The 27,652-nt window shown below is 42.7% G+C and overlaps 1 protein-coding gene across 5 annotated transcripts in view; it reads right to left on the minus strand.

Moving 5' to 3' along the window:
• Positions 1–27,652, minus strand: part of AGPAT3 (1-acylglycerol-3-phosphate O-acyltransferase 3) — an 84,764-nt gene that overhangs the window by 40,612 nt on the left and 16,500 nt on the right. For 2 of the 5 annotated variants that reach the window (XM_059840032.1, XM_059840029.1), the window contains exon 2: positions 5,963–6,083. The exons of 1 other annotated variant lie outside the window; for it this stretch is intronic. The gene's annotated coding sequence lies outside the window, so the exon portion shown is untranslated. Of the gene's footprint in view, positions 1–5,962; positions 6,084–15,993; positions 16,068–26,705; positions 26,896–27,652 lie in introns of those variants that run through there. 2 more of the 5 variants (XM_059840030.1, XM_059840031.1) reach the window with 2 other exon arrangements.

Here is a 27,652-nt window from a genome sequence, read left to right on the forward strand (position 1 = left end):
AACCCCCAAACAAGTCACCATAAAAGAAAAAAAGACCTTTCTCCTGTGTGAATTTGAGGATCACATATTGAACAGAAAGCTGAACTGCATGTGCATAAATGTGCACTTTTGCTTGTGGTGAAATCTTTATAAATTACAATCAGAATGCTTTACAAATGCAGTAGCCCACAATTCAAAAAAAATTAACTTGCAAGTGGGAAGGCTGCACATTGTGCAAATTCAGGCTTTTGTTGGCCATTCAGCTGGGAAACTAAACAGCAGCCACTCTGTAAACATCCCATCTGTCTTTAAAATCCACATCAGACAAAAACCTGAAAAGAAACATCTACAGCTCTCACCTTTTCTTAATATCTCCCATCTCCTGGGTGGCTTTAGCATTCTATTGCTAAATAGGCCTCAAGCAGCAAATATAGTTAATTTAGGCCATCTGGATTCTGCAGAGAAGGGGACCCTTCTTTGGTAACACACAGAGTCTTTGAAATATGCTGCCAGCAAAGATCACAAATCCAGGAGTGGTCAGCCCTGTCACGATTCAGTGTCCCTTGTTCAGCTTCTTCTGAACAGTGGCCTTTTAATGCAATATTTGAGAGAGACATGACCTAAATACCCTTTCACTGAGGGCTGCAGGAATCCCAGGAATCACTGGCCCACTAGAAATCCACACTTGCCTTCCACCAGCAATGTTCAGACAGTAACACAGCTTATAGTGAAACTCTGGGAGTTTTCACAGATGCTCTCTTTATCATGATCTCATGTTAAACTGGCTCTGACAGACAAAAGGACATTCAAATATTCTGCCACTGTGAGTACTTTTTCAGTCCTAGAGGTGCCACAAATACTGACACTAATGTGACCACAGGAGATCTCTCAGTGATCACAACCCCAGCCAGGTGGGCAGCTGCCTGAATGAAGTTTCTGCATCTCCATACATTCCTCTGTATTCCTTCCACTTCTGTCAGAAACAAAAAAAAATCACCAAAGCAGAGATTTCCTCTGGAACAGTTATAAAGTCCTGGAAGAAATGCAGAATGTGAAATTACTGGTATAAAAGTGAGCATCCATTTCTCTTGGAGCTTGCAGCATTTCTGAACAGTTTGACAGCCAAGTCAAAAACTGCTCCCCATCACTTGAAAAATTAGAAGCTAATTAGTAAAGAGAGATGTTCACTGTACCAAAGCTTCATATTCAAAAGACCCTATGTGCCAAACTGGAATTATGGATGTCACCACTGCTAGCTTGGCACTGCTTTACAAAAGCTCCTCAGTCAGGCTGAGTAGCAGTTTGAGAAGCAGCATTTATGCTCTTATGATTCATTTTTATCTGCCAGAATAACCCTCAGCTCATCTGCAATTATATGCCCAAAAAATCAGATATTCAAGAGTATTACAAACTGCCTGCCGTTCAATGCAATGTGTTAACAATATAGGACACATTTATAGACAATGAATCCAGCAAACCAGACTAGCTTCATTTAAAATAAACAAACAAGCAGCCTGGTCTGTGTACCAGAACTAATCTAAAAGAATCAATATTTCCCCAATCAAGACACAGAACAAGAAACTTCATGCAATTTACTCAGCAATGTATAATTACTTCTTGAATCTGCAGATTTTGTTCACTTTTAAGCCCATTAAACATGAACTACTTTTTATTAGTTCTATTTAAATTCTTTTTACCTTAACTGTAATAAACCAGATTTCTAAATAACTGGAATAACTGAAACTTCACTGCCTTAATCAGAAGTATTTTACTGTCAGTAAGTTCATTACTTCCAGGCAACTGGGAGCTTTTTCTACGCCTAGTTTGACTGACTGCTCATAAGCCTCTCCTCCCAGGCACTATTGCAGGCTCACTCTAAACTCAAGCTTAAGGTCAGCACGTCCTCAAGGTTTGCTTGTATAACTGCCTATACAGTTATTACTCATCCCACATCTCTACCAACAAGATACATCTTAAGCTAAACTGTTGGGTCTCACGTTTTTTGTTTAGGTTTGGGTTGGGTTTTGAGGTGTTTTGTATTTTATAAAGTAGGTAATTCCAGTAGACATTAGGGAACAGTTAACCCAGAGCACACAGCACAGTAATAGGAGGCATTATTATATCTTCAGCACAGGAAAAAGAGCTGTGATGCTTAGGCATTTTGTTCCCATCTTGCAACATGGATCCAAAGTATCCAGATGACTTTGAACTGAACAAGTTGAAAGCTCACAAAGCCATGGCAAAGAGCATCCAGAAGAGACCTGTAAAATGCTCCAGCACAGCCAGGTCCTGCAGTGCCACAAGGGCCCAGCAGCCACATCTCCAGCTCACACTGCCCTGAGCCTCTTCCCTCTGTCCTTTTCATACATCCCACAGGAAGGGGCTTGTTCAGCTTTTAGAGGGTGTCCCTTATCAGCCCTTTGCAATCACAACTTGGTTGTGCAATCCTTAACTCCTCAGTCTCAGTCTCTTGTGCATCACTTATCTCATTAAACTTTGTGGAAGAGGTTTTACAGTGACTTCTGTGAGCCAGAGAGAAGTTTGATAAGAGGATCCATGTTTACCCCTGAAAGAATTTTCTACCAAGGTCATTGACATAGAAACCAAGAAAGATAAATAAGAGAAACCTGCAACTTCCTATTCCAATAAGCACTTTGTTTGTCTCTCGTGACCAATGAGTAAAGTGTAAACTTATGAGTTTTGTAAGAATGTACAAAAAGCATGCATGCTAGAATAAAAACTGTTTGAAGCCCTCTGAAAATGGAGTGTGTTGCTTTGTATTGTCTCCATATCAACTACAACAAAACTTGAACACCACAACCAAGGAGAAAAGAGAGGCTCTTTCCAGAGGGAGAGACAAATGAAACCCTGAATCAAAAGTGGCCTTGCTGCTAAGGCACAGTAATATTGTCCTGAAGAACATCCTGTGACAGTATTTGTATTTAAAACTGTGCCTTCTGCTGCTTTGGAAAGTACTGCCAAAGGTCCTGAATGTGTGGCCTTCACAACTTCCACATGTGAAAACAATTGCTCCCACAGCAACTTTGACATTTTCAAAACAATTATGAAAGAGTAAATGCCATTATGGCTTCTAAGAAAGCACTTTCAGTTTGGATTACTTTGTTCTTCTCAAAATAAACATCCCCAGGAGATCAAGCCCAGTCCTTGAGCTCCACCAGCAGATACCCCCAGCTAGAAGTGGATCCTGTGCTGGCCCAGAGCAGTGACCACCCTGGCAGGGCTGAACAGGGCTGGGTTCCAGCCATAAACATACCCAGCATTGTCCAGCAAGGCTGGTTTTCCTTAGGAAAGAGGCTCAAAGCTTAATGGGATGCAGTTTTTGAGGAGTATAAGTGAGTGCCACAGAAAAAAAGCCACTGTCATGCTCCCTTCCTCCAAATTAAAGGTGCAACAACTCAGTGCCTATTTATTAGAAACACATAGGAGAAAACATTACTTCTGTAAATTGTGCAGACTGCCTGAAAACCAGACCACACCAGACTAACAGCAGGGATCCCAGCTGCCTCTGGGAGCAGCTTTTCAGAGCATCACTCTGCCAGTGGAGAGGCCTGTCTTACAGGTTTTGAAACCCCACCACAGCCTCCACACTGGTAAACTAAATATGAAAACAGGGTCTGTAACTGGTCTTCCAATATAATTTACATTTCACCTTGCTTGAACTGCAGAAACTCTTGATATTTTGACTGCCATGACTGCTTTTGTGAGCTGCTCTCAGGGCTAGCCTGATGAATCCAAAGATTACTTTGTTTTCCTCTTTGTGGTCCCAACTAAGTTTTAATGAAAACTGACTTTTCCAGCAATTTCTACAAATTATAACATTGACAAGTCTAAAGACAAATTCCTCCCCCCCCCAGTAAGACACACAATAAGGACAACAGCAGCAGATGACAGATCACAGAACCACAGGATGGTTTGGGTTGGAAGTGACCTTGAAGATCATCCAGTTCCAACCCCCTGCCATGGGCAGGGACACCTGCCTCTATCCCAGCTTGCTCAGAGCCCCATCCAACCTGGCCTTGAACACTTCCACAGTGTTCAAGGGACAGTCACAGCTTCTCTGGGCACCCTCACAGGGTCTCACCACCCTCAGAGGGAAGAATTTCTTGCCAATATCTGATCTAACCCTGCTCCCTCTCAGTTTGAAGCCATTCCCTCTTGCCCTGTCACTCCAGGCCCTTTAGATGGTCTCTCTCCATCTTTCTTTCTCTTTCCAGCTCTCTTTAGGCACTGGAAGGCCACAATAAGGACACCTTCTCTTTTCCAGACTGAACAATCCCAATTCTCTCAACCTTTCCTCACAGTGGAGGTGTTCCAGCCCTCTCATCATCTGGGTGACAATCAAGAAAGTGAAGGCTGAAGGAATTACTCAGGGGGTTATTCAATCCATGCAGCTTCCAGCATGGCCATTCACTTCAGTCAGAACATTTCATTTCCAGATTATTCCTCATTTCTAGTTCTAGTGACCCAAGACAAGACACCCAGGCAGCACCACAAAGGTAACAGGCCTGGCACCCTGCAGGCTGGGTATGAGAAACTCAGATTTTCTCTTCTCTGAACAGAAGCACAGCTTGAGAATTCAACTGTCACTATCTGTCACAATCCAAAATCTTGATCCCTCCCACCCCAGAATATTTTAGCTTCTCAGTAACTCATCAATGGCCTTTTCAAGCCTTACACACAAAGATTGCAGCCATGTAAGTTGAAAAGTATCCTACAAAACAGCAACTAGATAAAAAAGGGCTTTCTTGTGTTTCTGGGGCATTGCTCCTACACCAGTGTCAACAAGAACAGGCAAAAACATTTCACACAACCAGTTTTGAAAGCAGCTGGTCACCATGACACTGGGACAAGGCTACTTTCATAAATCAACTACTGGGTGTCCCTCCACACACCAAAGCTGCAGGCAATCAGCCAGCTTCAGCAGCAATAACTAATTTTTGGGGGTAAAATTTTTGACCCAAGGATATTTTGGGCTTGCAGGAAGTGTCTGTTTGCCCACCTAATGAGCTGGGATCAATGCTTTCACTTCCTCTACAGCAGGAAAATGTACATCTTTAAAGGGATGCAACTTTGCACATGGTCAGTACATGCCCTGAACACAGACTGTGGCTGTTCCAGAATGTGCTGCTTTATGAAACACAGCTTTGAGAAATGTCTCACAGAAATGACCATTTTTAGGGAGACTACTTGTCCTACAATAGACCTTGAAAGGTGATAGAACACCAAAGCAATAATTCAAGTCTTTGCAAAAGCACCAAGATTAAATTATTTTCTTACCAAAAAAAAAAATCTACTAATAGCCCCTGAAGAGGCAGGGTATCAGAGATCATCATTAAAATGTCAACATCTGACAGTAACCACAGGTTTTAAGATCCTGTCCTGAAAAAAAACTGCTTTGTTGCTGTGTCAGCAGGGTCTCAGCAGCTTTCCACTTTCCCTGTCACTGTTTGTAGGACAGACTACAGAAAAAGGCAAAAAGTAGGAAGATTGCTGAGATACTTAACATTTTCATAGCCAGTTACTGGATGAAATTTCAAGGTGTTCAGATGAAAGACAGCCTAGGATGACCCCAGTCAGCACTGATGAGATTTCTATGAACCCCATTAAGGAGGTCCTTCAACACTATAGGGACATAGTTCCCCTTCTTCTACATTTAAGGAAGGAGGACACAAATAAGTATTTCTAGAGTCCCAGGGAGGTTTATTTGTGGTTAAATCTTTGCTGCAATGATCACCAGCAGATCCAGCACACATGAGACAGCAGCAGCAACAAGCTCAAGTGCTGATTTCATTCCTAAACTAAAATTCTCTGAGTGGGAGACATCTGACACCTCTCCCAGCAGTTCATGCAGCTCTATCAAAAGAACAGGATTTGCACACCCGTTCCCCACCCCCCCCCACAAAAGCATATTGCTACAGACAAAACACAAATACAGAAATGTGGGGGAAGATTTCTTTCTTACCACCACCACTGGGGACCACTTCTGGCGCCTGGCAACACTCAGAGCAACAGGAGAATCCCCATCTCCTTCCTCCAGGGAAGTACCACTGCTTATGTCTCAAGAGATTTGCTTTCTCATTTGCCTATAAGCAAAAAAGACATTCTCCAGTGAATGAAGGTAAAAGTATTTTGTTTAGAAGCAAAATGCAATGCAAACAAGCAGCTGACAACCCAGGTAATGAATAACCCAAACACTTCTTAGTAAAATTATCAGTCTTTTTCCTTTCTCTGAAGAAAAAAACCCTACTTGATCCTTCTTCACATATATATTACTACACTCAGCTCCACAGGTACCAACTACTATTGCTTTCAAAGGGACTAACTGGCACATATCAATGAAATTAAAAGCAAGTGTTCTAAATTTGCCACTAATAGTGAAATTGCAGCTCCTATTCAGACAGCAGCAAGGGCTTGCATACATAAGAACTAGCCTACTTTTCCTGGCTTTACTAATCAGCATAACAAAAGGTTATTTTATTTCTCTTACCTCCAAACCCTGTCTTGAGAGAAGTTACTGAAAATGAAGCAGAAGCAATTATCTGCTCTGAGAACACACAATTAATCCCTATATTTTATTAAGAGTGTTTTTTATGATCCTCAAGCAATTAAGCTAATCATTATTTAATTTTAGATTACTGAACTGGAGATTTACTTCAGACACAAGCTCACTTTCCACATAATTTAGTCTCTGTAATTAGAGATGTACTTTACCCAGAGGTGGCTTGTTTAAAGCATGTTATCTAATTTCACAAGCCTCACACCATGAAAGTTTCATGCAGAAATCTACAACCCAAACTTCAAAAATGAGAAAAGCCCCGAAGACACTCAAGATTTACAAGACTGCAAACCCATTTTTCCTTTAAAAAAAAGAAGTTCTCCAAACATGTGCCCAGCAAGTTAATGTATCACAAAAGCCAACACAAAGCATTTCTATAACCCACCACTCCTCTAGCAAGTTGTGGAACAAAGAGTGCTCCTCTCACATGGATCACTTCATTTATAACTTATTTTAACCAGGATGCAAAGTCTGCAAATAGAAATGTTTGATCAGGATGCCCAGCAGGTACCTGCCACAGGATGTAACCAGTGATGGAACACTCAGACACTTAAAGAATTCTGTGACAGTGTTAGCAGAGGAACAGAACTAGGGACCAGGCAGGTAGGATCATACTGGGCATACTGACCCTGGACATGATGCCATTGGAAAACTGCTCTATTCCAACCTACTTCAGATAAAACTGTGTTGTAGAAATCAAACTGCACCAGGAAACACCAGCTACCCTGGACACTCCTACCCATCCAGCTCAGCTTTTGTTCTGCAGACAGTTAATGCCATCCATCCAGGCTGGGACATTGTCCAAGGCCAGTTTTATGTCAAAACACATTTCCAGGCTTTTGGAAGGGCTTCACCTCCCACCACTGCCACTAAAGAGAAGGAAAACATGACCAGGCAAATATTTGAAAAACACACAGTGCTTTTTGCAACTTTTTGCTTTCTAAATCATCCAACAAAACCAACACATGCAACTGCTCACTCAATTAAAAGTCAACTATACTCAAATCCCTAAAAATGCAGAAGATGCAGATTTATTTCAAAATTTTAGTGCCAGTACTTTCACAAACCAGTTTGACTTGCCACATGTAAGAAAGGCTACAGAACTCATCAACAGCACATCAGATTTCAGCAAAGACTGACAAAGAAGAATCAGAACATGAAGCTACAAGGAGATCATAACAAGACAGGCTGGTTATTTGGAGTGTGTTTAAAATAAATACAAGTAAGTCTCAGCTATCTGGATATTCAACAAACATACTTTTCCATGTGGTATCACATTAAAAGTGTGAACTTGGAGACAGAGGAGACAGCAGTAGATTCTGCCCAAAAGAGATGGCTCCTGACAACACAGAAAGAAAAATCTGCATGCTTCTTGGAAGTAACTGATGGAAAGACAAACCCTGACAATCAATCTTCTGGTTCATTTTTAACTGATTAATGGCTTGCATACAAAAGAAAGAGTAATTCTGGCAGCTGGTAACAAAGCTGGGAAGCAATCTGAACATGAAGGTGCATGGAGGTGTTAACACCACAGGCACCACCACCACGAAGAATGGAGCCACAGGATTGGGATGCAATTGTTCCTCGTAAGACAGTAAAGACAATCACTAGGAAGGGAAATAAACCACTTCAGGCAAAAAAGGCTGCTGAAACCAGAGCAAACAGGTATCAGCTGGTCAAGAGTAAGTTCAGGCCTGAACCCCTGAGAATAGCAAATCTCTGGGAAAAGTTTTTGGGGACAATAAACCTACATGCTTAAGGAAACCCTATTATGACAAATTACCAGCTTTCTTTAGCTCTGACTGGTTTTGTAGCTGTTCCACCTAAATATTCATCAAAGGGTCTATGAAAGTATCACCAAAAGCCGGTGGTCCAGTTGTCAGTGCTGGTGGGGAAGGGGATACTGTGAATTACAGAGCTGGGGGGAAGCTAGCTTACAGGCTAAAGCATAAAAAATTACCATAACATTCCTGCATACCTATACAACAAACACTGCTACATTTAAAATAACAGCATTAGCATTTTGTTTTCATTAAAATCCACACATGCAACTATGGCAATAGTTGCGTGTTCATTAAAAAAGCTCAGCAAGTCAGGAGCAGTATCTCACCCTGCTTCCCATTATCCCACAACAAAGAGATCCCTAAAACCAATGCAACACAAGTTGAGCTGTCCCTTGGAACAAGCACATTCTCTGGTCTTGAAGCAGTTCTTGAAAACTTCCTCCATGGCTATCAAAAGGATCTTTGCCTTTTTCACTGCCTGTGTACAGCAACTCTCATGCAGACATTTTAGTTAAACTGATAAAACCGAGGTCAAAGTTCCCAGAATTAAAGAGTGCAACTGGTAGGAGAATAATTTCTGGTTCAAGACTGAAGCACAGCAGTGTTATGCAAGAGAACAGGATCTGAAAGCAAGTTTTGATCTGGCACTGTTTATTGTACTGCTGCTGGCTAAGAGGTACCTGAGCTCCAAAGAATGAGAGAGAAGCTCTTCCCATGTGAGATTCTCACCTTTCTCACTTTGAAAAAAAAAGTAATGAGATTTTTATATATATATATATATATAAAACACTATGTACTAGACACTGCAAGCTGTATCAAATTGCTTTTCTGATGTCTTCTAAAATGGAACAAACAGATTTAGGCAGTACACTGAGGATGAGAGTCACATTCAAGCATACACACACAAGTATTTTTCCATTTCAAAAAAGTCCTGCAATTAAATATAAATGTGCATGCACTTAAACACACAGTTTCTTTCTTGCACAGTACCTTGTACTGAATTCAATATAACCTTCAAACCCATGTTTCCATTAGCTACTTTGTGATACCACAGCTTTGAAAATATTCTCAGTGCTCCAACAATCAAGGCATACAAGACTCTAAAGTGGCCATTCACAACTCTATCTTCAGCACCATCTCACAAGGAGAACATTTCATTCCCTTTTATTTCCTCCACCCCTTCTTTCCTTATTCTTAAATAATTTATTAAAACTACTGAAAGTATTTTCTGGTCAGCTTTCTTCCTCACTACAGGAAGCATCAGTATCTTTAAATCCCTGGTTCCCCTGGTTCCCCAGCTTGGTTCCCTCTCCAAAGGCCATCTTCTATATAATAACCTGATATTGATGGACTAATGTCAGGGGGGAAAGGGGGAGAAATGATAATGTATTTTTAATCACAAGCTGAATTTCTCCCTAGAAAGCTGATTTCATGGCATGCCCCTCTTTCAATGTCTTATGGAATCATCCATCACTAACAGAATGACTTCAAGAAATTCATTCCTGTTACCATCCTACAACTATGACCATCACCTCCCAGAAACAGAGCCTCTAAAAACAAAACACAACCCTAAAGATAACTGGAAATTATTGACTTGAAGGCACTTTCAGAAAAATAAGTCTTCACTCACAGTAGGAAACCAGAGAGGATGTCAGTAAGTTATGATGAGTGTACAACAAACAATCAGAAGTGGTTTCCTCCCTCATAATCCATAACTGACCTGTGAACCTTCTTGCCACAGCTGTCAGAAGTGGTATAAGTAGAGAGAAAAGAGAACTGGAATCCTGAATGACACAGAAATAACAGAGCAAATACCAGCCACTGCATTGACTGTAAATCCCTTAGTAGGGAAATCCATTATAAACCAGACTACTGACCTAGATGGACCAATGACAGACAAATTCTCTCCTTTCCAAGATGGAATTAGACTTCTTCAGCAAACAAAGCTATTCATTTTCCACTGCAGCTTGCAACAAAACCCTTCAGTTTTGGGCTTCTCTCAAAGACAAGCAAGAATGAAATGGGTGAATGTATCTGTGACCTCATAATTCCATAAGGTTCTGTGTTCACTCATCAGGAGAATGTGAGCTCCAGCAGCCCATCAGTTTCATCTAACTCTGTCCCTAACCATGTGGAGCCAGGGCTCTGATGGATAAACATCCTGGAGCAGGTTCAGCTGTGGCAGCCTAAAACATTACTGCCCTCTCTTGTCCATCCCAGCCTTCTGCCAGGGATCACTGCTCCACAGCACTCACCTCAGCTGCTCCAATCCACAGCACAGCGTCACTTTAACTCCCTGATGAAGGTGGGTTCTTATCATCATTCATTTTTTATAGGCAAACTGCTCTGTAATTTTCCAGCTGTGAACTGCAGGGGCTGAAGCAGCTGCACATGGTCCTCTCTGCAGTGGTTGGCAACACCTGGAGGAGGTGATGTCTGAGGTCACTGCAGCAGGTTTGATACAACTCTGGTCCAGCTTGGAAAGGTAGAATTATTCTTGGTGAAAGAGCCTGTAATTCTCCTATTGCTAGAGCCCAGGGTAATCAGGGTAAGTCCTGGGCAGGTTAACTCAGTAGAGCACTGCAGTGCTGGAAACCTTCATCTCACTCTGAGTTACAAATGGCAGAGAATTTCAAATACAGGAAACCATGGCCATGTGCAAATGAAGCTGGAAAACACGCAGCTGCCCTAAGCAACCAGGGCAGAACATCTTTGAACCAAGTGTAGTGTGCCCTGTCCTGGGAAATCTAATCCCAGCTTCAGTCCAGACAGGTTTAGTCCCAAGAGTAAATTCTTACAGCCTTGCAGTTTCTTGCAGCCTGGTTACCTCTGAAGTTTTCCCATGACTTATCCCTGATTAAAGGCCTACATGACAAACAGCATAAGAGAGTAAGTGTAAGAGGGGAATTTGAGCAGGCTTAGCCAAGGTTTCTGCATTTCCTTGTGTTTAAATTTAAAGAGTGAATAAATCTTGAATGTTGATGCAAGCTCATCCATAAGCATTGCCTAAACTGACTTCTGGGAAGAAGTAGGCTCTGAGAAAGGACCTAAATTATTTTTTTAAATGCCCACTAATTGTACACTTTTTTTTTTTTTTCTTATTGGAATATATAATGTAAGTCTGTCACTTTCAGAGTAATCCTAAGATTTGCTTTTTTGTTTTAAACACTGGAATACTCTTTTGTCTAGAATAAGCCCATTACAGAAAATGTTTATGGCAATAGCAGAACAAAGAGCTATGCAAAGCACAGAAACAAGGAGAGGTGCTGTAATCAGCATTGAAATACAACTGAGAGAGAGACCTGAGTGGAGTCAATGTGGGACACATACACAGGAGTGATCTGCAGAGTAAGGGAAAAGCTTAACTTACTAATTTCTCCTCCTCTTTTACTTTTTCTTAAATAACAAACAAACAAAAATATCAGTTGCAAACATCCTTCCTCTGGCTTCCATCCTTCTTCATAATTTCCTCTGGCTGAGCAGCACATCCCTTTCACTACAGTGGTCTCTGCCACCTTCATTTTGTGCCCTGCCTCAAACCCTGGGGCTGAGGATCCCTGAACTGCCCCCAGGTGCTGCATCAGCTTTTCTCCTAATGCTGTGATGTTTTCTTTGGTGTGCAATAGATTTATAGGTAGCTTTTAGAGCTGTAGGTCTTTAAATGGACTTCAGTCAGGAGGAAAAAAAAATCCTAAACACAATTCTTCATAATTACCCAGTAACAAGAAGCAATTGATCATTAACTTTCATGCTCTGATCTTCCACAAGCAGACTTTCCAGTTACTCCAAATTAATAATTTCCTTAGGAACTCACAGGCAAAGGTAACAGGAAGGAGCTGTCTCATGGGATTAAAGAACTGCAGGGAATCTTTGGCAGAAACATCTTTCCTTTACCAGCTTTGAATCTGCAAGGTTCCAAAACAAAAATCTGAAGGTGACGTGTCAGTGACATCAGGATTAAAACTCTCAGCCACCTGTACATCCCAGCACGCCAGACTCACATCACCTTGAGCTCACCAACACCCCTTCCCAGCCTACTTTCAGCCCCCTTTAGCAAGAGGCTGTCACCAGGGTCACAAGTCAAGCAGACTTGGCTAAAAATATCCCCCAGCACTGTCCCTGGTCTGCCTCACTGTCATCCACCTCACCCTGGACATCATCCAAGAGACACTCACAGGGCACAAACCTGTGTGAAGCTCAGGGATCCTCCTCCTCCTCCTCTACTCCCCTGGTTAGATTGAACTAACCACCAATATTTGTTTATTCACTATCCCTAATTCAAGTTTGAGTGAAATTAAAAGGCTCTAGAATGGCAATCTAGTTAAGAACTTTAATGAAGTGCACTTAAGATATAAAATCTATTATAAAGCACTTAAACTAATGAAGGTTGCTCCCTGTCCTTAGCATTCTGCACTAAGAAGGCAAAAGTCTTTTAAAGAAACCTTTAAAATTCTGAACTGCTGCAGGTAAGATCTGAAGAGGCAACAGTGAAACAAGCTGCATTTGATTTCACTTCTCATTCCAGGACAAAAGAAGGAAAAAAACAGTTCAATACACCTCTATCCTGAGAAAAATATTATTATTCTTTGTTATGGGTGAAGTAATTTCATAGTGAATGAGATGATAATTTTGAATGCATCACCTCTTCAGGCTCTCAGAAAAATTATACATCTGCATACTCATACTGTAGATATTCACACTCATACCAGGGAACAGTGTCTAACAATAAAATAACGATAGAAAATTCAGAATACAATCTTCAATAGAGCTAACAGTGGAGCTGGAGAAGGCCTAGCTCATCTTCTGTGGGGGGACTTGGAATCTTGAACCATCTTTTTTCCTTTTTACACAAGGAAAGCTTTTTAATAGCATTTTTAATTAACCAGAAATATACATAAATAATAGATTTCCAGAAGCCTGATAATTACATTGTTATTTTTGATTGCAAGCCTTAATTCCTAGGAGGAAGCACTCTCTTTACACTGCCCTTCCTTGGTCAAACACAACGAGAGAGTAAATTTGGTTAAAAGCAGGGAGGTGAGGGGAAGAAACCAAGTCAAACAGAAGAGCATACAGCTGAGGAGACAAAAATACTTGTGATCAAAGGGTGACACAGCATGGGTGTTTTATTAATCTTGCAGAGCCCAGGGAGCAGCTCTGCCAAGGGTCTGTCCATGCTCCTCCCCGTGGCCACACCACTCCACCTGTGACAGGCACAGAAATCCTCACCAGACCCCTCTGCCTGGCCAGCCAGGGCTGGCATGGGCCCCAGCCCAGCCCAGCCTGACTGAAGCAGGTGCTGGCTATTTTTATGTCTAAACTGCAGTTTACATCTGCCCTCTTCTCAAGTTCAAAGGGAGAAGCAGCCACAGCAACCCCCCTGGGAAGGCAGAGGGATGTGCTCCAGGCTCAGCCATGGAGGATGGGTTTGGACGAGCAGATTGTGGCCCTGGAATGGTCTGCAGGAATGGGCTGCTCCAACCACCATAAACCAGCATCTGTCTGATGCTGCACAAAACCTGTGAGATGCCCAAAAGCCCTTAGCCCTCATCCCCCCTGCACCACACCACCCACCCCCATGGGGGTGAGCCTGGGCTGATCTCAGGGTTTGTGGATACTGAAATGTCTGCACAGTTTGTAAATAAAGGAGCCTGGCACCGAATTCCTATATTTCAAAGGGCACTGAAGTAATAATCTAATCTTAAACTGATTTACAAGTGTTAACTGATTCACCAGCTCACTCTCACACTGCAGAGCAGTATTAACTGATTCACCAGCTCACTCTCACACTACAGAGCAGTATTAACTGATTCACCAGCTCACTCTCACACTACAGAGCAGTATTAACTGATTCACCAGCTCACTCTCACACTACAGAGCAGTATTAACTGATTCACCAGCTCACTCTCACACTACAGAGCAGTATTAACTGATTCACCAGCTCACTCTCACACTACAGAGCAGTATTAACTGATTCACCAGCTCACTCTCACACTACAGGATCAAAGGTCCCTATTTGGAACAGAATCAAGTGGCCAGGTATGTGCAAGGAATCATGTCCACAGCAGTTCATCTGCAAATTGAGAATTACTTGAAGTGGATTTTCAAGTAAGTCATCCTCCTGCTATGAAAATCTCAGCTTCTAGGATTAGAAACCTTGTGGAAGATTATTCATTCCCTCATCTCACAGTTAAAAGGATGCCAGAATTACTATATCCCAGACTGTAGCTGAAGCCATTCAACAAAAGCAGCTTTCCTATCAAGGGACCATCTTTCCAGTGAGATCCATTACATATCTCAGGGTTTGACTGAAGTATTTAGTATCCTTTTTTTTCCCCATAAACACAAGAGCTGAGCAGTCTTCTAATCTTCTAGATCATAAATGCCCAGCTTCTACAGCTGCAGTAATTAAACCAGCTTCTCATTCCATTACCCACATCAAGTCTCTTCCTCAGCATCTGCTCTATTCCCACACTGCACTCTTCAATCAAACCAAGAAAAGCTATTTTCTAAGATCAGCTGACTTGTCTGTCCCTCAAGACATCACTGGAGCCAAAAGGATTCTGAGCAGATATGATGCATCTTGCTAAATATCCAAAAGGTCTCTTTTAAAGGAAAAAAAAAAAAGGCAGACGTCAGTGCAAGTGGTTATTTTTAGCATCTGAGTTGTTCTATATTTATTCCTTTATGTCTTTCTAAAAGAAGCACAATCTCTGATGAAGCATTGCCATAAAATACACCCTACTGGGAAGTCTGCTTTATGACACCTGGCTACTGAGCACTGCAACAAGTACATCACACCACCCCTTCAACCACACAAGATTAAAGGTACACACAGCACACAGAACAATGCTTCCTCACTTCCAAAGAAGTGCTTAAAACAACCCAAGCCCAAAACCCAACCCAACCCATCCACACAGAAAGCCAACCCCTCAGTATAATCTGTCATTCTGATTAGATGCCACTCTTCAGACTGAAGCTTGAAAATTGCCACTTTCAAGTATTTCTAATTGTCCACCCCCCTCCAAAAAACCCCTCAAGACACCTTGTAAGTTACCTGTTAAAAACAACACAAACCACAACTCCAAACTCCAGGACACACCATACTTCAACAAACCCTTAAGTTAGCAGGAACAGCAGCAGCTCAGCTCATACAAATACTCAAACTATAAAAGACTACTTAATTTCTTCCTTATCCTCTTCCCTTTTAGCTTTTACCTTCTTGCCCTAAAGACTCCAGGCCCTCTACCTCCAATATATTTACCCCAATAACCTTGTGTCTCTGATCTTATGCAAATCAGCTGAAGTTTTATTTTCAAGGACAAGATACAGTTAATCAAAGATGTGGTGTGGCTTATTTGTGTGGGAAGTGATATGTCAAAGGAACGGGAAAAGGAGAACTGTGTCAAGGAAGCTTCTGCTAGTTGCAGTAAACTTTCACAAAAAGAAGAAAATAGTTTAAGACAGGGTCTTACATTAACAAAACTGGGAAGAAAACTTGCATTTTGAAGCTAGCAGAATTTTAATTTGCTGCTCTAGAAAGATAGCTGTTATCTAGCCACAGCTTTTTAGATTTTTGTATTATACTAGATCTCTCAACACACCCACTGAAACAGCAGGAGTTGGGATGGGGTGGGTAAAGCCAATACATACCTCTGTGTGTTAACTTGAAACCTCTCTCTCCTCTGAACTTGAAGAACTGTGTTTTCCTTCCAGGTACTCCCTACCTATAAGACAGACATGTTCCATCACTCAGCTGTGCCCTTCAAGTATTTTACCAACTGGCATTACCTGCACATGGACAGCTCTCTGATCCCAGGGTAAACAACAGATGGTTGAGGGACTCCAGAGTATGAAACCATGCTCAGCACACACACTGATATCAGATAAATAGGTTTGGTCAGTGGCAGGTTATTACTACCTTCATGCAGTGCAAATCACCCAAGTCACAGATTTTCCACAAGGTAAAAGTATAGATCTTCAAAAAACAATACACTTTGGAAGTTAAAAACATACATGCCCTAATTACCTCTATCTCAGAGTGACCTTTGTATATTTGTCTACAAAGACCTTGCACTAAGTAACTGTTGCACTATGGAAGCCAGAATGACTCCAGGTTAATTTAAAAACAAGCTGTTCTGAAAGCTTTTAACTGAGCAAACCCACCTAACTCTATCTTGTTGTGAAATATTTTCCCTACTGATTAAAATGTTTCCCATGCAGCTGTGATTTCATTTTAGTCTTCTGCAGAAAAACTGAAGAGAAGAAAATATCTAGTTTGAATTCAACGATCCTCTTCTCCTAGCAACATAAAATTCACCAAAAAAGGCAATTCTCTCACTGTTTCTCCTCCTCTACTAATAAAAAAATAGTTTCTTTATCACTGTAAAGTACCCCAAAGCAAGAAAGCAGAAGCATGCAAAACCTTAGTGAGAAATCAGATGCTTTTTATCCTCTCTGATTATTAAAAACAAACAACAAAACACATACACTAAGCAAAATGAAGTTAGTTTTGCTTAAAGAAAGTTCATCTGTGGATGAAGGAGCACACCCAATTTATTCTTATTTCCTAGATTAAAAGTTATTTAGTTCCCATGAAAATTCTGAGGCAGTTTGTCTATCTTCTGTGAATGAAATAATCCCTTTTTTCAAAACGGATTAAATTCCAGAATAAGCACGTCAAGAGAAGTTTGTTCAGAAACCTGCACTGTGAATGAAATGGGGTTTGCCTCTTGGCAATCTTCACTTTTCCTCTTAACGCCCAAACTTGGCTGTGCTGTGGATTTTTTTAGTATCTGGGTGTCAAACTGACCACATACAACCTGTGCACTGAAAAGCCAACACACAGCCAGGTATAAGCCATTTGTAATTACAGCTGCTCACACATCCTGCTCAGCTCCCTGATGTGCTCCTCTGAGCAGACACCCTCCAATCTGAGCAGGTTCCTCAGCACAGGCCACAAACACAAAGCTCCCAAGGACACAAAAAACTGAGGGGGTCACTCCAGCCATGAGCACACAAGGGACAAAAATAACTTATTTCAGAGGAATTAAGACTGCAACATGACCTCTGGCACCTGTCCCTGCTATGAGAAGGTGGAAAAAGCAAGAAGGGAAGTCCAGCAAGAACACATCCAATCCCAGACACAGCCAGCATCAAAGGCACTAGCTAAACAGAGGGCTAAGTAGCTCCCTTTGCACTTTTATAAGTAATGCACTTTTATATTTGATGTTAATCACCATTTCTGCAGCTCTCAATCCTTTGTGATCTGTTTTGCCTTCCACTGAGGCCCCTCCATCCAGCCTCTTGTGCCACTGTTTTTTCCTCAATATTTGCCCTGCCTTCTGTCATCTTCCTCATCACTGCTGAACACCACTACTATTTTCAGCTTTATTTTGTATCATTCTGCTTCAAAATGTCCCTTCCCAAGACAAAGATGAGCACAGAAGCATGGTCTATTGGTTTATACTGCCTTCCAAATAAGCCTGGCCTAAATCCCCCATAGGCATACCTGGGATATGGGACACCTGGGGGTTTGTTACATCTCCTGGTAATCCTAGTCCTAAAAACTCTAGGCACCACTGCCTTCCCTCAGCAACTCCTTCCCTTAAGATGGCAACAGCTAACAGAGGTTTTGCTGAATTTGCCTTCCCTTCCCCAGCCCAGCAAAGCAGAGACACCTCTCCAAGAGCAGTGTCTCAATGCCCTGAAGCCCACTCCCCTTGAGGGCTCCTCAAGGAAGGGGACAGGAGGCACAAACCTGGAAATGAGGAGGATCCGAAAGGTTGGAGGACCAGCAAAAATGCTCTATAGGATAATCAAAAGGGACAAAAGGTGAATGTGCACACACATGTGCATGCACAGGCATGAAAATGTGGGGAGAGCATGTTAGGTAGATTCAGGATCCATCTCTTGCTTTTTATTCATCAGTGCTCACACACGAAGTCATGGCACAAAGTTTTGTTCCCCTGTTCTACTACATCCATTCCAAGACACTGATCACAATGGTTTTCCTTTGTGACAAGTGTCTTAGATGAGACCCATGCTGGGGATTCCAACTTTTTGGAGCAGATGTGTGAGGCTGAAATTACCTCCTCAGAGTCCACAGCAGCCACCTGTGACTCCCAGGGCCCTGCAGATACTTGCATCCAGCCTTTTGTGCAGGCAGAACCAGGCAGAAGGTGCCACCGCCATCAGGCAAGACATGAGGTCCTGGCCTGGAAATACCTTTCCATGGCCTGAGTCAGCAGGACTAGCAAAGAACTGGCCCCAGTGTTTATGTGGCAGTGGGCCTGGTCAAGGCCCCAGGCTGGAATCAATACTGCTCACGCTGCCTGGGGATCCACAGAAGGCAAAGGCCCAGGTTACCTTGGTGAAAACTCCCACTACATGGTGGTAAAAGTCTGGAAGACATCCTTGGAAACCTTGACCATAACTACACCCAGACCAAACTTGTTCACCCCACATCAGCTTACTTCTAAGGACTGAGGTTCATTAGACTTTACAGGTGACAGTCGCTCTCTTGAGCAAGGCCTGAGCTGCTAAAGTTCCCTTCAAGGACACCACAGGGTGGAAGAAGGCTTTGACTCTGCCTCTTCTCACAGCAAAACTCTGGGCCTGCTCCTTATCATTTCACACATTGAGAGGAATGGCATCCAGCTGGATCAAACTTCTTCAAGAAAAAAAGCAGCAGCAAAACTTGAGAGAAAGCTCCTTTTCTGTCTTCCCCAAACAACAGGATGTGCAGAAAGGTGAGACTCTGGTCTTTCGGGTGAGCTTCTGGAGAGCTGATGGTGAAAAACACCCAGCCCCTGACACCACCCTAATCTCAATAATCAAGTGAGAATTAGGGCAGCAGGTTCCATAGCTCACTCAAGTGAGCAGGAAGAGAAATAAAGTTTGTTCTCAGAAAAGGCTTACACAGCCACCACTGTCAGGGAAATGACACTGTAGCTTCATCCCCGTGAAATGGGGAAGAGGATAATTTGACACTTCCTGGAGCAACAATCCAAGGAGCAGAGATCCAGGGGACAGGTTTCCTCAGAGAGCTCTGCAGCACATGCACAGGAAGGATGGTCAGTCGAGGGAGTAGGATACCTCAAATGTAAAGAACATGAAGAAGATAAAGCAAGTAAAACTGAAATCTGCTCTCCTGGCCTGCTCATACTGCACGCTGGATCAAAGCAGATACAGCCACTCAGCTCCCCTAGCAAAGAGATCCTCTCCTGTGTGAAAAAAAATCCCCAGAGAACAGGTCCAAAATCCCAGCTAAAGCCCAGCACTGGCACTGAGGGGAGGAGACGACTTCTGCTAAAAAGCATTATGAGAATTATGTGCCATACTGCAGTACAGTTCTGTTGCTCGGGGGTTTGCTTGTCTTTATAAACCTTTGCTTCAGATGGACAGGTAAATTTTCAATTTTTTTTTTTTTTTCAATCTTCCTTCCAAAATGTACCTCTCTCACTGTGGTTATAATCCCCACAGTTACTAGAAACAAAAAGGGATTAGCATGTCTATTTGAACTACTGATAAAGACAGAAAAGCACACCACATAGTCCTTTGATTTCCAGTTTGAGCAATACCCTGAGTCTGAACATCTCACGTGGGTGTATTTTCCCCCTTTCCTCCTCCAAGCATGACATTCAAACACCCAGAGGTTATCACACACAGAGCTAGTATTAACCAGCCTCTCAGGACATGAATCCCATGGGCTCAGGGCAAATTGCTGTAGAAGGCAGTTTCTTCTTCAGTGGACTCTGTGCTGATTCACAAGGCACATGAGGAGCTCAAGGCAAGGGCAGGACTCCACTGTGGCACGCACCCTGCCAGGCAATGCAGCCACTGCTACCCAAAGTTTTACTCTTAGCCTGACCAGTGCTGCTACAAGAAAGGCCAGAAGGCCAAATTTGGTCAAAAACAAGTCAGAGGGTAACCTAATAGGGTCTAAGCAGGGTAGATGACAAAGAACCAGTCCTTACAATCATTTTTTTACTTTTTTTTTTTTTTTTTAAACAGAGTTGTCTTCTTGTGTCCCAGAGCAACCAGAGCCACTGCAGCAAGTAACACCACCAAGAGCTTCATTGAACCACTGCTTTCCAAGCACCTCCCTTCTACAGCTTGCCATGAAGCATCACCAACTCCCACTGCTTCAGACATGCTCTGAAGATATCTCCTACCCTGACTCTCCTTGTCTCCACTATTCTGGAGGAGTATCCAGAACCTACAGAAAGGAGGTATCAAAGGAGATAGGGAAGGTTTCCTTACATCCAGGCTCATCCTGACATGAGCAATGTGAGGAGCAATATTTTAACTCAAGTGTATGTGGGAAATGCCAAATCTTTATGAATATATTAGAGACTGAAGAAATTTTTCAGTAATTTCTTGTTCTGTTTCTTTGCTTTCTCTGCTCCTGCTCTATATATAATAGATGCTGGCCTATTCTTCAGCCAGAAGCACTGAGCCACTGAAATCTGAGAGAAAGCAGATCTCTCATGCACTCACATTATCAGCACCAAGATGTAAATCCTCAGTGTTGGCTGCCCAATAAGAGAAGAATCAGTTGCAGAACAAAAGGAATACATCTCTTTATCACATAGTTCACTTCTCTTACAGGGGTTGGACAGCAGAGAACAGCCAAACTGGGGGGACAGGGATGAAAAGAATAAAAAAGGTCAGGGTAGGGAACAGACTAAGCAGATCTACAGCTGCCTGAAAAAGGGGACAGAAACACCTCTAATTCCAAATGGGATAACAGGACCCTCAGAAGCACACAGGATAAATACCTAGTGCTATCCATTCCTGTTCATGTCTGGACAATACTCTGAAGCCTGGGGAAAGGACTAATTTGAGCACAGCTCTTCACTGGGCTGATGAATCAGCTCTCCAGTGTGCATTCTCCTTAGGGAGAAAAGGGAGAATTGGCAGAGGACAGCACTGCAGAAGACAGCAATACAAGGAAACAGCTGCTGAATTGGATGCAGAAGCAGCCCATCCTGTGGGGAACATTTTGGTGCAGTGTTCTTGGCCAAAATCCTCATCCCCAGCCGAGCACATCCTCCAGCATGAAAGGAACAAGCACATTCCCTTAGGAAATTCACAGGCGTTCCAACTCCAAAATGCTGGCACAGCAAAAGCCAAGGCTCTTAGTACTGCACATACAAGTAATAACAAGATAGAAAATATTCTGCAACACATGGCAAATATCAAGGGAAACACATATCCATGATTCTATCCTTGAAAGGACTGCAGTTGTGTGCACCCAAAAGTGATGAGTTTGTCACATGCCCACATCTGTATTTCATGAAACCTGTACAAGTTTGAGGACAGTTTTTACAGCACCTTGAGGTCCAATGGCCTTAAGTCTGTCCTGTTAACTTCACTCACTAACCTTTCATAAGGTTAAATGCAAAATTTAATTCAAGTCTTTTCTATAAAATTATTTTATAAAACCCTTGAAAAGCCTCAGAATAAAACAAGAGTATGAAGCACCAGGTAGGGCCTCTATACCCTATACATGCTCACTTCCATAGCAAACACATCTCCAGGAGACACTCCTACAGGAAAGGGATGCAGAATCAGCAGTTCAATTTCCTCCTCTCCATGTGAAGGCAAAAAGCATCCCTGGAAGTGTTCAAGGCCAGGTTGGATTGGGCCCTGAGCAACCTGGTCTAGTGAAAGGTGTCCTTGCTCGTGGCAGGTATGTAGGAATGAGATGATCTTCAAGCTCCCCTTCCAATCCCTCCCATTCCAAGATGCTATTGATGATTCTATGAAGCATGTAACAGAAAATTACAACTGCAAATGCACATGTGCTCCAAGGGATCTTCACACAACTCAATCTGTTCCACCAAGCAATTTTTATACTTTGAGGAACAGAAGTGGGTTTATATTCCTGTGCCAGACTGACTGGTCCTCTCCTTTTTCTTGGAAGTAAAAAAAAAACCTTCTCTCAATTCTGTCAGCACAGAGATAAGGATTTAACTTCAGAGAACTGCAAGTAACTCGACCTTTTAATTTATCCTAATGCTTCACATGTGTCCCATCAGTAGCAGACTAACGTTTTCCTTATTTGTTCTTCTCCTGCACAGAAGACAAGAGCTTTCAGTCTGTGTGAAAGACGATGCCTTGGGCACTCCCCATGGGCCTCTTATTGTTCACTGTAACTTATTTCTCCTGCTGGAAACTGAAGACTCATTCACCAGATTTCTCTGGTGACAGGTATAATAAGAGACAAGCAGATAACTTCTGTTGTATCTCTGGACACCTGCTCTGAAAGGGTTTTCTGTTCCTGCACTCTGTTATTTGAACACATACTTGACCTTTCCAAGGCAAGCACCCGTTTTCCACAGAAAAGCCTTGGTCTGATTGTCAAACTGCAGGGTGGTAAAAAACCACTTGTTCTCCTCAAATATCTTCCAGCACCACCTTCATGAATTGAGAAACCAACAGCCTCAAGGACTTATTTCCAGTCCTGCAAAACACAGGGCTTAAAGCAAACAGGGCCTTACTGCTGTAATACAAATACAACTGTGACACTGCCTATCAGGACTGTAAAAATACTGAGTGCAGTGAAGGAGTCCTGCTGGTTTTTCCATGGGTTTTTTTCCATGTGGCCAAAAGGTCTACTTTCCCCCAAAAAACCCTTGACAGGGACCTGGAAAAGCAAAGCAGCAGATTTTTTTTAAAATTATAAATGCTGAGCCAGTGAAAAGTAAGGGAGGGCTCTACATACACAGCAAATTCCTGAGCCTGGTGAGACTCAGGATTTGAGATTGCTTCCTCTAAACTCAGCCTGAAGAGTAGAACCATACTAACAGTCTTCTAGTATTCACTCAACAGCTTTCAAACCAGTCAGTAACTCTACCCAAAAGGCATAAAAAATAGGTCCTGAAGAAATGGTGAAGAGGAAAACGTGCACATGAGGTTTTGGGTTAGTTCTTGAGTGAGGGGAAGAAGAGCACATAAAGAAAACTCCATTGGAGAGGCAGGAGAAGCAACGTGAGTGAACAAAGACTAAAAAACAAAGAGGTCACAAGCCAAATACTTCAGCAAAGACCAGCATCCCCTGGAACAAATTCCCAAAGGCCAGGATAGTCTCTGAAACCAAAAATTTTTTAAATCAAGTTTGGAAGCTTTCCTTGGAGAGAAATTACAGTCTGCACACAGATATATGAGACATGGGTTCATACCTGGGATAATTCCTACACCCTCTAATTTTGGCCTGTGACTTGAGAAGCCAAGGGGTGGCTCTGCAAAGGGATCAGGGAATGAAAAAGAGGAAGGAGAAGAAAGTAAGAGAAAGTACACAAAAAGATACAGAAGGAAACAAAGAAACCATACTGATAACGTGGAAGGAGTAAAAGCAGCCTAAAAAGATAAACTAAAAGCAGGTATGCAGTAAGTGGATTTCTTTTAGTAAAAGATGTGTGGGAGAAAATAAATGGAATTAGAGAAAACAATTCTGTGCAGGAAACAGTTCTGGGGCTGGAGCAGGGCAAGCAGGGACCATGAGGGAAAAGATGACAACTTTATTTGCTTTTTCTCTCAGATCACTGAGTATTTCAAGGATGACTTTTCCAAGCACAAAATTTCCTGTACCAGAGACAGGGAGCCTGGCCACGCAACACACTGACCAGTGTTGAGCTGAGCTGTCAGTACACAATGCCACATGACAATAAGCCAGAAAAATGCTACATATTCACCCACATTCACCCTGACTCTTCTGGGTGGCAAAACCCCTGTTCCAAGCAAAATATAGGAGCAGATGCTCTTTTAAACTCACTTTATTCCTCTCCATGCTGCCCTGATCAATACAGCTGTTGTTCATTCACTTTTTTAACTCCATGACAAGGGAAAGCAGTGAAACTTTACCTGGACACCAGCTCTGGGGGGGATCAGATGTGTGCAGGCATTGTGATCTATGCAGAGGGAAAGGGGACACCAGGAGCAGGGACACAAAAGCAAGGGACTGCCCAGCCAGGCTCTTTCTACTGCCTTCTTTAAGCAACAGCTACAGGATCCAGTAACAACAACCAAATTCAAAGGGTTTGCCACATAATGGTGTAAGTTCAGGTCTTTATAGTCAACAGTAGCTCAGGTGGAAAACTGTACAGGACAGATCAAAACATCCTGACTGATTCATTAGGCACAGAGGCTTCAAAGCAGGCTGGTTTGTCTCGTTTACAGCTCTATCAATGAAACCAATCAGCCTCCCTGAACGCAGCAAGAAAGTTTATTTAGGGCAGCACAGCAGGCTCCTCTCACCTCTGCCAGGCACAGGATGGCAACTTATAAGGGGTGCTAGACAGAGGGATCAATTCCCTCACCAGATCTAAGTTTACTTCTGTCTTTGCTCTAAAAATCACATCCAGCAAAATACAAAAACTTCAGAGTGGACAAACACTGCATAAAAGCTTACAGGAGCTGAGCCCTGTCTTAGGCAGAAAAAGGCAGAAAATGCACACAAAAAGCCATAGGCAAAAACTAACTTAGGGAAAATCAGTCTGCTGAAAGTCTTAGGGAAGTAAAAGCAGGCAGCTTTACTACATCCTCTTTTGCTTCCACCTATATGCTTCACCCACCGAGGAAAACAAAGCAGAACAAAAAAAAACAAAAACAAAAACAAAAACACCCCAATAACCAAAAGACAAAAATCCCTGCAATAAGCAGAGATCTTCAAAATATGTTTTGCCTCCCATCAATCCTACAGAGTCTCTTTGCAACTGGTGCAATACTGCCCTGGATCAGCTCAGTGAGCCTGACACTGAATAGAGTGGTGCCAAGCAGTGTTCACTCTGGAGGTATCAGAAGCAGAAAAAGCCCTGCTCGTGTACAGATAGACTTGAATTACTCCAGAATGACTCAAGGAGAAGGGAATAATTATTCCTGAGCACTACAGACAGCTGGCAATTTACTCACACCACATGCAGAAAGACTTCTGAGCATTCAGCAGCACAGTAAAAGAGATTTATTCCTTCTCCCATGTGCCTCTCTCCCTGTGCTTCCAGTCTCTCTGCTCCTGGGAGCTCCATTATTTGTGTTTAAGTGTACTCGTTTTTAATCTACCTACTGCTTTCCACATCCATTTCACAGCATGGATTTTAAAGTTTTAAAATCAAAGGGGAAAAAAAAGAAATCACAACATTTGACCATAGGAAACTAACACTACCCAAATAAGCAAGTTGGGGTTTTTTCCCCTTTCTCTATAAAAAATTTCTAAACACAAAGAAAGGCAATGGAAAAAAAAAAAAAAGAACAGTCAAATCCCAAAAAATCAGACTTCTCCTTGTCATTTAAATTTGACAGATCTGGGTCCTGCAGTAAGACTGACTGCCTTCAAGCTCTACCAAAAAGACTCAACTGCATCCACATATCAGTAGCCTCTTTTCACACCTCCTTGTCAGCCTGAGTATAGGGTTAAGCTTTCCCTGATTCTCATTTTTCAGGTGCCACAAGACTCTAAAATGGAACAGTAGAGCCACTTCCTACACAAAGAAATTAAAAAGAAGTGAGGTGCCTCTCTACATCCATCACATTCATTTATTTCCATACAGGAAACAAAAGATGTCTCCTTATTATCTCCGGAGAGAATAGAAATACATGAGTAAAGACAACTTTTCCTAAGTGGATGAGAAATTTAAAAAGTAATTGCTGTTTCAGGAATCCATAAAACAGCATTAGTAACTAAAGGTTAAAATATTTACTGGCACATGGAAAATAGAATTCCATGCTGACAGAGCATCCCAAGTAGAGCACATTCAGTGGTAAACAGATTAAGACCTCATATACATTCCAGAGATGACATGTAGGGGAATTGTAGTGACAGGACAAGTGACCAGTACAAACTGAAAGAGGAGAAATTTAGGTTAGATATGAGGCAGAAATTCATTACTGTGAGGGTGGTCAGGCACTGGAACAGGGGGGTTGTGGATGCCCTGGAAGTTTTCAGTTCCAGGTTGGATGGGGCTTGCAGCAACCTGGCCTAGCAGCAGGTGTCCCTGCCCATGGCAGCAGGGTTTGGAACAAGACCAGCTTTAAGATCCCTTCCAACCCCTGGACATTCTATGATTCTGTGATTACAGCTTTTCTTTAACGAGTTCCCAACTTCACTTTGCCCTCCAGCACAATCACCACCTCGAAATACCAAATCCCAAACCACTTCTAGCAAGCTGAGAAATGAGGTTGCCCCATTCTTCCCACCAAAGACCTGCTGTGGCAGAGATCCACAGGAACCACCCCTGGCTTACTCACTGCAGGAAAAGCTGCTCCAGGAGTGAGGAACCACAGGAGGAATTCAGGCACAGCCAGAGGAGCAGCTTCCCTGGCCTCACCAACACCTTCTGCTCACACAGCTCACCAGAGCTCACCTCAGGTTCAGTGCCCCAGAGGGATGGCCAGCTCCACCTTCATGCCCTCTCCTAAATCCAGGGATCTTTCACCAGGGAAGTGTCCCACAGTACCCCCAGCACACGGTATGGCTGCCTGCACACCCTGCTGCCTCCAGATGTGTCCAGCTGCAGGTCAGAAGATGAGGGAGCACTGCAGGGCAGGCTCGGGGAGGAACAGCCAGTGAGTTCTGAGCACACGTGCAAACCGCCCCTCTCGTCCTTCACGGGCCCAGCTGCAATCTCATGTTGCTTAAAATATAAATACCCTTGGAAAAGGCACACAACCAGGCCAAAGGGCACAGGTAAAGCAAACACACAGCTGCCCTCTGGACCTCTGACAAGTTTTTTTTTTACGGTCACAAGGAAGGGTTATGATTCCTCACGAGTGCATTTTGCCAAGACCCAGAACTGGCTTTTCAACCCCGTGTCCTGCCCCACTGCCCAGCCCTGACCACAGCACTGCAGGCTCAGCTGTCACCTCCTTCCCAAGCTAAATCCACCCCCTGCAAACTTTACCAACCCTGCTGCCAGTGATCTGTCACACCACAGAGCAGCATTTCATTACAACCCTTAAACATCATTTGAAATATTTAGAAAGCACGAACTACAGATTACTTACACATAAAAATTCTATAACACACTGCTGTGAGACTCATTTTCAATGTAGACACTGGCAAACAGAATATATTTTGACCCATATTCAAAGTAGTGGCTGAATTTTAGACAAAGAAAATTAGGTAAAAATAAGCAGAATGCCTTCTGAAATTAGGCACATTAACCACTACTGCAATGAGCATTTGATGCACTTCAAAGGAAAGAACGGTTACTTTCAGCAGTGCAATAACCTGGATTTTAACTTGTGCCCATCTCTCTAGTGACCATCATTTTAAATGCTGGTCACTAGAGAGATGGGCACGAGTTACTGA

This window comes from Haemorhous mexicanus, chromosome 2, assembly GCF_027477595.1.
Source record: "Haemorhous mexicanus isolate bHaeMex1 chromosome 2, bHaeMex1.pri, whole genome shotgun sequence".
Lineage (NCBI taxonomy): Eukaryota > Metazoa > Chordata > Aves > Passeriformes > Fringillidae > Haemorhous > Haemorhous mexicanus.